Here is a 12,243-nt window from a genome sequence, read left to right on the forward strand (position 1 = left end):
GCAGTTAGGGTATATTTTATTTCTAGTACAGCAGTGAGGATTTAATTGATTTCTAGTACAGCAGTGAGGATTTAATTTATTTCTAGTACAGCAGTGAGGATATATTTTATTTCTAGTACATCAAGGATTGTAAATTTTAATTCTTGTACAGCACTGGGGATATATTTCATTTCTAGTACAGCAGTGAGGGTATATTTTATTTCTGGTACAGCAATTGAGGGTATGTTTTATTTCTAGTACAGCAGTGAGGATATATTTTATTCCCTGTGCAGCAGTGAGGGTATATTTTATTCCCTGTACAGCAGTGGTGGTATAATCTATTCCCAGTGAGGGTATATTTTATCCCTTTTGGGGGTACATTTTATTCCCAATGAGGGCATATTTTATTTCCTATACAGCAGTGAGGGTATATTTTATTCCCAGTGGAGGTATATTTTATCCCCAGTGGGGGTATATTTTATCCCCAGTGAGGGTATATTTTATTCCCAGTGAGAGTATATTTTATCCACAGTGAGTGTATATTTTATCCACAGTGGGGATATATTTTATCCCCAGTGAGGGTACATTTTAACCCCTGTGGGGGTATATTTTATTTCCGGTGAGAGTATATTTTATCCTCAGTGAGGCAATATTTTATTCCCGATGAGAGTATATTTTATCGCCAGTGAGGATATATTTTATCCCCTGTGGGGGTATATTTTATCCCCAGTAAGGGTATATTTTATCCCATTTGGGGGTATATTTTATTCCCAGTGAGAGTATATTTTATCCCCAGTGAGGGTATATTTTATTTCTGGTACAGCAGTGAGGACATATTTTATTTCTAGTACAGCAGTGAGGATACATTTAAATGCCTGTACAGCAATGAGGGTGTATTTTATTCCCTGTACAGTATTGAGGATATATTTTAATTCCTGTACAGCAATGAGGGTAGATTTTATTCCCTGTACAGCAGTGAGGATATATTTTATTCCCTGTGCAGCATTGAGGGTATATTTTATTCCCTGTACAGCATTGGGGGTATAATCTATTCCCAGTGAGGGTATATTTTATCCCTTTTGGGGGTACATTTTATTCCCAGTGAGGGCATATTTTATTTCCTATACAGCAATGAGGGTATATTTTATTCCCAGTGGAGGTATATTTTATTCCCAGTGAGGGTATATTTTATCCCCATTAAGGGTATATTTTATTCCCAGTGAGAGTATATTTTATCCACAGTCAGTGTATATCTTATCCACAGTGGGGATATATTTTATCCCCAGTGAGGGTACATTTTAACCCATGTGGGGGTATATTTTATTTCCGGTGAGAGTATATTTTATCCTCAGTGAGGGTATATTTTATTCCCAGTGAGAGTATATTTTATCTCCAGTGAGGATATATTTTATCCCCTGTGGGGGTATATTTTATCCCCAGTGAGGGTATATTTTATCCCATTTGGGGGTATATTTTATTCCCGGTGAGAGTATATTTTATCCCCAATGAGGGTATATTTTATTTCTAGTACAGCAGTGAGGACATATTTTATTTCTAGTACAGCAGTGAGGGTATATTTTATTTCTAGTACAGCATTGAGGATACATTTAAATGCCTGTACAGCAATGAGGGTATATTTTATTCCCTGTACAGTATTGAGGATATATTTTAATTCCTGTACAGCAGTGAGGGTATATTTTAATTCCTGTACAGCAGTGAGGATATATTTTAATTCCTGTACAGCAGTGAGTGTATATTTTTATTCCTGTACAGCAGTGAGTATATATTTTTATTCCTGTACAGCAGTGAGTATATATTTTAATTCACTGTACAGCAGTGAAGGTATATTTTATCCCCTCTACAGCAGTGAGGATATATATTATCCCCTCTCCAAAACTGGGAGGGTATTTTCTATTTTAATTCCTGTACAGCAGTGAGGGTATATTCTATTCCTTGTATAGCAGTGAGGGTATATTCTATTCCTTGTATAGCAGTGAGGGTATATTTTAATTCACTGTACAACAGTGAGGGTATATTTTAGTCCCTGTACAGCAATGACGATATATTTTAATTCCTGTACAGCAGTGAGGGTATATTTTATCCCGTGAACAGCATTGAGGATATATTTTAATTCCTGTACAGCAGTGAGGGTATATTTTATTCCCTGTACAGCAGTGAGGGTATATTTTATCCCCTGTACAGCAGTGAGGATATATTTAATTCCCTGTACAGCAGTGAGGGTATATTTTATCCCCTGTACAGCAGTGAGGATATATTTTATTCCCTGTACAGTATTGAGGATATATTTTATCCCCTGTACAGCAGTGAGGATATATTTTATTTCTAGTACAGCAGTAAGGGTATATTTTATTTCTAGTACAGCAGTGGGGATATATTTTATTTCTAGTACTGCAAAGCGGATATATTTTATTTCAAGTACAGCAGTGGGGATATATTTTATTTCTGGTACAGCAATGAGGATATAATTTATTTATAGTACAGCAGTTGGGATATATTTTATTTCTAGTACAGCAGTGAGGATATACTTTATTTCTAGTTCAGCAGTGGGGATATATTTTATTTCTAGTACAGCAATTCAGATATATTTTATTTTTAGTACAGCAATGCGGATATATTTTATTGGTAGTACAGCAGTGAGGATATATTTTATTTCTTGTACAGCAGTGGGGATATATTTTATTTCTAGTACAGCAGTGGGGATATTTTTTTTTCTAGTACAGCAGTGAGGAAATATTTTATTTCTAGTACAGCAGTGGGGAATTATTTTATTTCTGTTACAGCAGTGGGGATATATTTTATTTCTAGTACAGCAATGCGGATATATTTTCTTTCTAGTACAGCAAGGGGATTTATTTTATTTCTTGTGTAGCAGTGAGGGTATAATTTACTTCTAGTACAGCAGTGCGGATATATTTTATTTCTAGTACAGCAGCGAGGATATATTTTATTTCTAGTACAGCAGTGAGGGTATATTATTCTTGTACTGCAGTGAGGGTTTATTTTATTTCTAGTACAGCAGTGGGGATATATTTTATTTCTAGTACAGCAGTGAGGATATATTTTATTTCTAGTACAGTAGTAGGGATATATTTTATTTCTAGTACAGCAATACGGATATATTTTATTTCTAGTACAATGGTGGGGATATACTTTATTTCTAGTACAGCAGTGAGGGTATATTTTATTTCTAGTACAACAGTTAGCGTGCATTTTACTTCCAGTACAACAGTGGGGATATATCTTATTTCTAGTACAACAGTGAGGATATATTTAATTTCTAGTACAGCAGTGAGGATATATTTTATTTCTAGTGCAGCAGTGGGGATATATTTTATTTCTAGTACAACAATGCGGAAATATTTTATTTCTAGTACAGCAGTGGGGATATATTTCAATTCTCGTACAGCAGAGAGGATATAATTTATTTATAGTACAGCAGTTGGGATATATTTTATTTCTAGTACAGCAGTGAGGATATACTTTATTTCTAGTTCAGCAGTGGGGATATATTTTATTTCTAGTACAGCAATTCAGATATATTTTATTTTTAGTACAGCAATGCGGATATATTTTATTGGTAGTACAGCAGTGAGGATATATTTTATTTCTTGTACAGCAGTGGGGATATATTTTATTTCTAGTACAGCAGTGGGGATATTTTTTTTTCTAGTACAGCAGTGAGGAAATATTTTATTTCTAGTACAGCAGTGGGGAATTATTTTATTTCTGTTACAGCAGTGGGGATATATTTTATTTCTAGTACAGCAGTTAGGGTATATTTTATTTCTAGTACAGCAGTGAGGATTTAATTGATTTCTAGTACAGCAGTGAGGATTTAATTTATTTCTAGTACAGCAGTGAGGATATATTTTATTTCTAGTACATCAAGGATTGTAAATTTTAATTCTTGTACAGCACTGGGGATATATTTCATTTCTAGTACAGCAGTGAGGGTATATTTTATTTCTGGTACAGCAATTGAGGGTATGTTTTATTTCTAGTACAGCAGTGAGGATATATTTTATTCCCTGTGCAGCAGTGAGGGTATATTTTATTCCCTGTACAGCAGTGGTGGTATAATCTATTCCCAGTGAGGGTATATTTTATCCCTTTTGGGGGTACATTTTATTCCCAATGAGGGCATATTTTATTTCCTATACAGCAGTGAGGGTATATTTTATTCCCAGTGGAGGTATATTTTATCCCCAGTGGGGGTATATTTTATCCCCAGTGAGGGTATATTTTATTCCCAGTGAGAGTATATTTTATCCACAGTGAGTGTATATTTTATCCACAGTGGGGATATATTTTATCCCCAGTGAGGGTACATTTTAACCCCTGTGGGGGTATATTTTATTTCCGGTGAGAGTATATTTTATCCTCAGTGAGGGTATATTTTATTCCCGGTGAGAGTATATTTTATCGCCAGTGAGGATATATTTTATCCCCTGTGGGGGTATATTTTATCCCCAGTGAGGGTATATTTTATCCCATTTGGGGGTATATTTTATTCCCAGTGAGAGTATATTTTATCCCCAGTGAGGGTATATTTTATTTCTAGTACAGCAGTGAGGACATATTTTATTTCTTGTACAGCAGTGAGGACATATTTAAATGCCTGTACAGCAATGAGAGTGTATTTTATTCCCTGTACAGTATTGAGGATATATTTTAATTCCTGTACAGCAATGAGGGTAGATTTTATTCCCTGTACAGCAGTGAGGATATATTTTATTCCCTGTGCAGCATTGAGGGTATATTTTATTCCCTGTACAACAGTGGGGGTATAATCTATTCCCAGTGAGGGTATATTTTATCCCTTTTGGGGGTACATTTTATTCCCAGTGAGGGCATATTTTATTTCCTATACAGCAATGAGGGTATATTTTATTCCCAGTGGAGGTATATTTTATTCCCAGTGGAGGTATATTTTATCCCCAGTGAGGGTATATTTTATCCCCATTGAGAGTATATTTTATTCCCAGTGAGAGTATATTTTATCCACAGTGAGTGTATATTTTATCCACAGTGGGGATATATTTTATCCCCAGTGAGGGTACATTTTAACCCATGTGGGGGTATATTTTATTTCCGGTGAGAGTATATTTTATCCTCAGTGAGGGTATATTTTATTCCCAGTGAGAGTATATTTTATCTCCAGTGAGGATATATTTTATCCCCTGTGGGGGTATATTTTATCCCCAGTGAGGGTATATTTTATCCCATTTGGGGGTATATTTTATTCCCGGTGAGAGTATATTTTATTCCCAGTGAGGGTATATTTTATTTCTAGTACAGCAGTGAGGACATATTTTATTTCTAGTACAGCAGTGAGGGTATATTTTATTTCTAGTACAGCATTGAGGATACATTTAAATGCCTGTACAGCAATGAGGGTATATTTTATTCCCTGTACAGTATTGAGGATATATTTTAATTCCTGTACAGCAATGAGGGTATATTTTATGCCCTGTACAGCAGTGAGGATATATTTTATTCCCTGTACAGCAGTGAGGATATATTTTATTCCCTGTGCAGCAGTGAGGGTATATTTTATTGCCTGTACAGCAGTGGGGGTATAATCTATTCCCAGTAAGGGTATATTTTATCCCTTTTGGGGTACATTTTATTCCCAGTGAGGGCTTATTTTATTTCCTATACAGCAGTGAGGGTATATTTTATTCCCAGTGGAGGTATATTTTATCCCAATGAGGGTATATTTTATCCCCAGTGAGGGTATAGTTTATTCCCAGTGAGAGTATATTTTATCCACAGTGAGTGTATATTTTATTCACAGTGGGGATATATTTTATCCACAGTGAGGGTACATTTTAACCCCTGTGGGGGTATATTTTATTTCCGGTTAGAGTATATTTTATCCCCAGTGAGGGTATATCTTATTCCCGGTGAGAGTATATTTTATCGCCAGTGAGGATATATTTTATCCCCTGTGGGGGTATATTTTATCCCCAGTGAGAGTATATTTTATTCCATTTGGGGATATATTTTATTCCCGGTGAGAGTATATTTTATCCCCAGTGAGGGTATATTTTATTTCTAGTACAGCAATGAGGGTATATTTTATTTCTAGTACAGCAGTGAGGATATATTTTATTTCTAGTACAGCAGTGGGGGTATATTTTATTGCTAGTACTGCAGTGGGGATATATTTTATTTCTAGTACAGCAGTGGGGATATATTTTATTTCTAGTACAGCAGTGAGCATATATTTTATTTCTAGTACAGCAATGAGGGTATATTTTATTTCTAGTACAGCAGTGAGGATATATTTTATTTCTAGTACAGCAGTGAGGGTATATTTTATTTCTAGTACAGCAGTGGGGATATATTTTATTTCTAGTACAGCACTGAGGGTATATTTTATTTCTAGTACAGCACTGAGGGTATATTTTATTTCTAGAACAGCAGTTGAGGTATATTTTATTTCTAGTACAGCAGTGGGGATATATTTTATTTCTAGTACAGCATTGAGGATACATTTAAATGCCTGTACAGCAATGAGGGTATATTTTATTCCCTGTACAGTATTGAGGATATATTTTAATTCCTGTACAGCAGTGAGGATATATTTTAATTCCTGTACAGCAGTGAAGGTATATTCTATTCCTTGTACAGCAGTGAGGGTATATTTTAATTCACTGTACAGCAGTGAGGGTATATTTTAGTCCCTGTCCAGCAGTGAGGGTATATTTTAATTCACTGTACAGCAGTGAGGGTATATTTTAGTCCCTATACAGCAGTGACGATATATTGTGTGCCCTGTACGGCAGTGAGGATATATTTCATTTCCTGTACAGCAGTGAGGGTATATTCTATTCCTTGTACAGGACTGAAGGTATATTCTATTCCCTGTACATCATTGGGGATATATCTTATCCCCTGTACAGCAGTGAGGATATATTTTAATTCCTGTACAGCAGTGAGTATATATTTTTATTCCTGTACAGCAGTGAGTATATATTTTTATTCCTGTACAGCAGTGAGTATATATTTTAATTCACTGTACAGCAGTGAAGGTATATTTTATCCCCTCTACAGCAGTGAGGATATATATTATCCCCTCTCCAAAACTGGGAGGGTATTTTCTATTTTAATTCCTGTACAGCAGTGAGGGTATATTCTATTCCTTGTATAGCAGTGAGGGTATATTCTATTCCTTGTATAGCAGTGAGGGTATATTTTAATTCACTGTACAACAGTGAGGGTATATTTTAGTCCCTGTACAGCAATGACGATATATTTTAATTCCTGTACAGCAGTAAGGGTATATTTTATCCCGTGAACAGCATTGAGGATATATTTTAATTCCTGTACAGCAGTGAGGGTATATTTTATTCCCTGTACAGCAGTGAGGGTATATTTTATCCCCTGTACAGCAGTGAGGATATATTTTATTCCCTGTACAGCAGTGAGGGTATATTTTATCCCCTGTACAGCAGTGAGGATATATTTTATCCCCTGTACAGCAGTGAGGATATATTTTATTCCCTGTACAGCAGTGAGGGTATATTTTATCCCCTGTACAGCAGTGAGGATATATTTTATTCCCTGTACAGTATTGATGATATATTTTATCCCCTGTACAGCAGTGAGGATATATTTTAATTTCTGTACACTATTGAGGATATATTTTATCCCCTGTACAGCAGTGAGGGTATATTGTATATCCTATACAGCAGTGCGGGTATTTTTTATTTCCTGTATAGCAGTGAGGGTATTTTTTATATCCTATACAGCAGTGAGGGTATTTTTTATTTCCTGTATTGCAGTGAGGGTATATTTTATCCCCTGTATGGCAGTGAGGATATATTTCATTTCCTGTACATCAGTGAGGTTATATTTTATTCCCTGTACAGCAGTGAGGGAATATTTTATTTCCATACAGCAGTGAGCGAATATTTTAGCCCCTTTAGGGCAGTGAGGTTATATTTTAATTCTAGTACAGCAGTAAGTATATATTTTATTTCCTGTGCAGCAGTGAGGGTATATTTTATCCCTTGTACAGCAGTGAAGGTATATTTTATTCCCAGTACGGCAGTGAGGGTAAATTTTATTCCTTGTACAGCATTGAGGGTGTATTCTATTCCTTGTACAGTAGTGAGGGTATATTTTATCCCTGTACAGCATATTCTTTGGACAGCAGTGAGGTTATATTTTATTCCTAGTGAGGTTGTATTTTATCCCCTGTACGGCAATGAGGGTATATTTCATTCCCAGTACAGCAATGAGGATATATTTGATTCCTTGTACTGCAGTGAGGGCATATTTTAATTCCCTGTACAGCAGTGAGGGTATTTTAATTCTGTACAGCAGTGAGGATATATTTCAATTCCTGTATAGCAGTGATGGTATATTTTATCTCCTGTACAGCGGTGAGTGCATATTTTATTCCGAGTGAGGGTATATTTTATCCCCTGTACAGCAGTGAGGATATATTCTAATTACTGTACAGCAGTGAGGATATATATTATTCCCTGTACAGCAGTGAGGATATATTTTATACCCTGTACAGTAACGAGGATATATTTTAATTCCTGTACAGCAGTGAGGGTATATTCTATTCCTTGTACAGCAATGAAGGGTATATTTTTATTCCTGTACAGCAGTGAGGATATATTTTAATTCCTGTACAGCAGTGAAGATATATTTTATCCCCTCTACAGCAGGGTGGGTATTTTCTATTCCTTGTACAACAGTGAGGGTATATTTTATTCCCTCTACAGCAGTGAGGATATATTTTATTCCCTGTGTGTAGCAGTTAGGTTATGTTTTATTCCCTGTGCAGCAGTGAGTCTATATTTTAATCGTGTAAAGCAGTGAGGGTATATTTTAATTTCTGTGCATCACTGAGGGTATATTTTATTTCTTGTACAGCAGTGAGAGTATATTTTATTCCCAGTGAGGTTATATTTTACTCCCTGTACATCAGTGAGGGTATATTTTATTCCCTGTACAGCAGTGAGGGTATATTTTAATCCCAGTGGAGGTATATTTTATTCCCAGTGAGGGTATATTTTATTCCCAGTGGGGGTATATTTTATCCCCAGTGAGGGTATATTTTATCCCCAGTGGGGGTATAGTTTATTCCCAGTGAGGGTATAGTTTATTCCCAGTGAGAGTATATTTTATCCACAGTGAGTGTATATTTTATCCACAGTGAGGATATATTTTATCCCCAGTGAGGGTATATTTTAACCCCTGTGGGGGTATATTTTATTCCCGGTGAGAGTATATTTTATCCCCAGTGAGGGAATATTTTATCCCCAGTGAGGGTATATTTTAACCCCAGTGAGGGTATATTTTATCCCATTTGGGGGTATATTTTAATCCCAGTGAAGGTATATTTTATTCCCAGTGGGGGTAGATTTTATCCCATGTGGAGATATATTTTATTCCCATTGAGGGTATATTTTATCCCCTGTGGGGATATATTTTATTCCCAGTAAGAGTATATTTTATCCACGGTGAGGTTATATTTTATTCCCAGTGAGAGTATATTTTATCCCCAGTGAGGGTATATTTTATACCCAGTGAGAGTATATTTTATCCCCAGTGAGAGTATATTTTATCCCCAGTGAGAGTATATTTTATACCCAGTGAGGGTATATTTTATCCCCCATGGGAGTATATTTTATTCCCAGAGAAAGTATATTTTATCCCCAGTGGGAATTTATTTTATCCCCAGTGAGGGTATATTTTATTCCCAGTGAGGGTATATTTTATCCCCAGTGAAAGTATATTTTATCCCCTCTGGGGGTATATTTTATCCCCTGTGGGGGTACATTTTATTCCCAGTGTGGGTATATTTTATCCCCAGTGAGGGTATATTTTCTTCCCTGTGGGGGTATATTTTATCCCCAGTGAGGGTATATTTTATCCCCTGTGGCAGTATATTTTATCCCCAGTGAAAGTATATTTTATCCCCAGAGGGAGTATATTTTATTCCCAGTGAAGGTATATTTTGTCCGCAGTGAAAGTATATTTTATCCCCTCTGGGGGTATATTTTATCCCCAGTGAGGGTGTAGTTTATCCCCTGTGAGGGTATATTTTATCCCCAGTGAGGATCTATTTTATCCTCAGTGAAAGTATGTTTTATCACCAGTGAGGGTATATTTTATCCTCAGTGAATGTATGTTTTATCACCAGTGAGGGTATATTTTATCCCCAGTGAAAGTATGTTTTATCACCAGTGAGGGTATATTTTATCCCCAATGAGGTTATATTTAATCCCCAGTGGGAGTATATTTTATCCCCAGTGAGGGTATATTTTATCCTCAGTGAAAGTATGTTTTATCAGCAGTGAGGGTATATTTTATCTCCAGTGAAAGTATATTTGATCCCCTGTGGGGGTATATTTTATCCCCAGTGAGAGTATATTTTATCCCCAGTGGAAGTATATTTTATCCCCAGTGAGGGTATATTTTATTCTCAGTGAGGTTATATTTTATTCTCAGTGAGGATATATTTTGTCGCCAGTGAAAGTATATTTTATCCCCTGTGGGGCTATATTTTATCCCCAGTGAGGGTATATTTTATCCCCCATGGGGGTATATTTTATCTGCAGTGAAAGTATATTTTATCCCCAGTGGGAGTTTATTTTATCTCCAGTGAGGGTATATTTTATTCCCAGTGAGGGTATATTTTATCCCCAGTGAAAGTATATTTGATCCCCAGTGAAGGTATATTTTATTCCCAGTGACAGTATATTTTATCCCCTCTGGGGGTATATTTTATCCCCTGTGGGGGTATATTTTATCTCCAGTGAAAGTATATTTTATCCCCTGTGGAGAATATTTTATCCCCAGTGAAGGTATATTTTGTCCCCAGTGAAAGTATATTTTATCCCCTGTGGGGCTATATTTTATCCCCAGTGAGGGTATATTTTATCCCCTGTGGCAGTATATTTTATCCCCAGTGAAAGTATATTTTATCCCCAGAGGGAGTATATTTTATTTCCAGTGAAGGTATATTTTGTCCCCAGTGAAAGTATATTTTATCCCCTCTGGGGGTATATTTTATCCCCTGTGGGGCTATATGTTATCCCCAGTGAGGGTATATTTTATCCCCTGTGGCGGTATATTTTGTCCCCAGTGAAAGTATATTTTATCCCCTGTGGGGCTATATTTTATCCCCAGTGAGGGTATATTTTATCCCCTGTGGCAGTATATTTTATCCCCAGTGAAAGTATATTTTATCCCCAGAGGGAGTATATTTTATTTCCAGTGAAGGTATATTTTGTCCCCAGTGAAAGTATATTTTATCCCCTCTGGGGGTATATTTTATCCCCAGTGAGGGTATAGTTTATCCCCTGTGAGGGTATATTTTATCCCCAGTGAAGGTATATTTTGTCCCCAGTGAAAGTATATTTTATTCCCAGTGGGGGTATATTCTATCCCCAGTGGGGTATATTTTATCCCCAGTGAGGATCTATTTTATCCTCAGTGAAAGTATGTTTTATCACCAGTGAGGGTATATTTTATCCTCAGTGAATGTATGTTTTATCACCAGTGAGGGTATATTTTATCCCCAGTGAAAGTATGTTTTATCACCAGTGAGGGTATATTTTATCCCCAATGAGGTTATATTTAATCCCCAGTGGGAGTATATTTTATCCCCAGTGAGGGTATATTTTATCCCCAGTGAAAGTATGTTTTATCAGCAGTGAGGGTATATTTTATCTCCAGTGAAAGTATATTTGATCCCCTGTGCGGGTATATTTTATCCCCAGTGAGAGTATATTTTATCCCCAGTGGAAGTATATTTTATCCCCAGTGAGGGTATATTTTATTCTCAGTGAGGATATATTTTATTCTCAGTGAGGATATATTTTGTCGCCAGTGAAAGTATATTTTATCCCCTGTGTGGGTATATTTTATCACCAGTGAGAGTATATTTTATCCCCAGTGAGTGTATATTTTATCCCCAGTGAAAGTGTATTTTATCCCCAGTGAGGGTACATTTTATACCCTGTGGGGGTATATTTTATCACCAGTGAGAGTATATTTTATCCCCAGTGGGGGTATATTTTATCCCCAGTGGTGGTATATTTTATCCCCTTTGAGGGTATATTTTATCCCCTTTGGGGGTATATTTTGTCCCCAGTGAAAGTATATTTTATCCACAGTAGGGTATATTTTATCCCCAGTGAAAGTATATTTGATCCCCTGTGGAGGTATATTTTAACCCCAGTGAAGGTATATTTTATCCCCTGTGGGGGTATA

The sequence above is a fragment of the Carcharodon carcharias genome, chromosome 34 (genome assembly GCF_017639515.1).
Source record: "Carcharodon carcharias isolate sCarCar2 chromosome 34, sCarCar2.pri, whole genome shotgun sequence".
NCBI classification, from domain to species: domain Eukaryota; kingdom Metazoa; phylum Chordata; class Chondrichthyes; order Lamniformes; family Lamnidae; genus Carcharodon; species Carcharodon carcharias.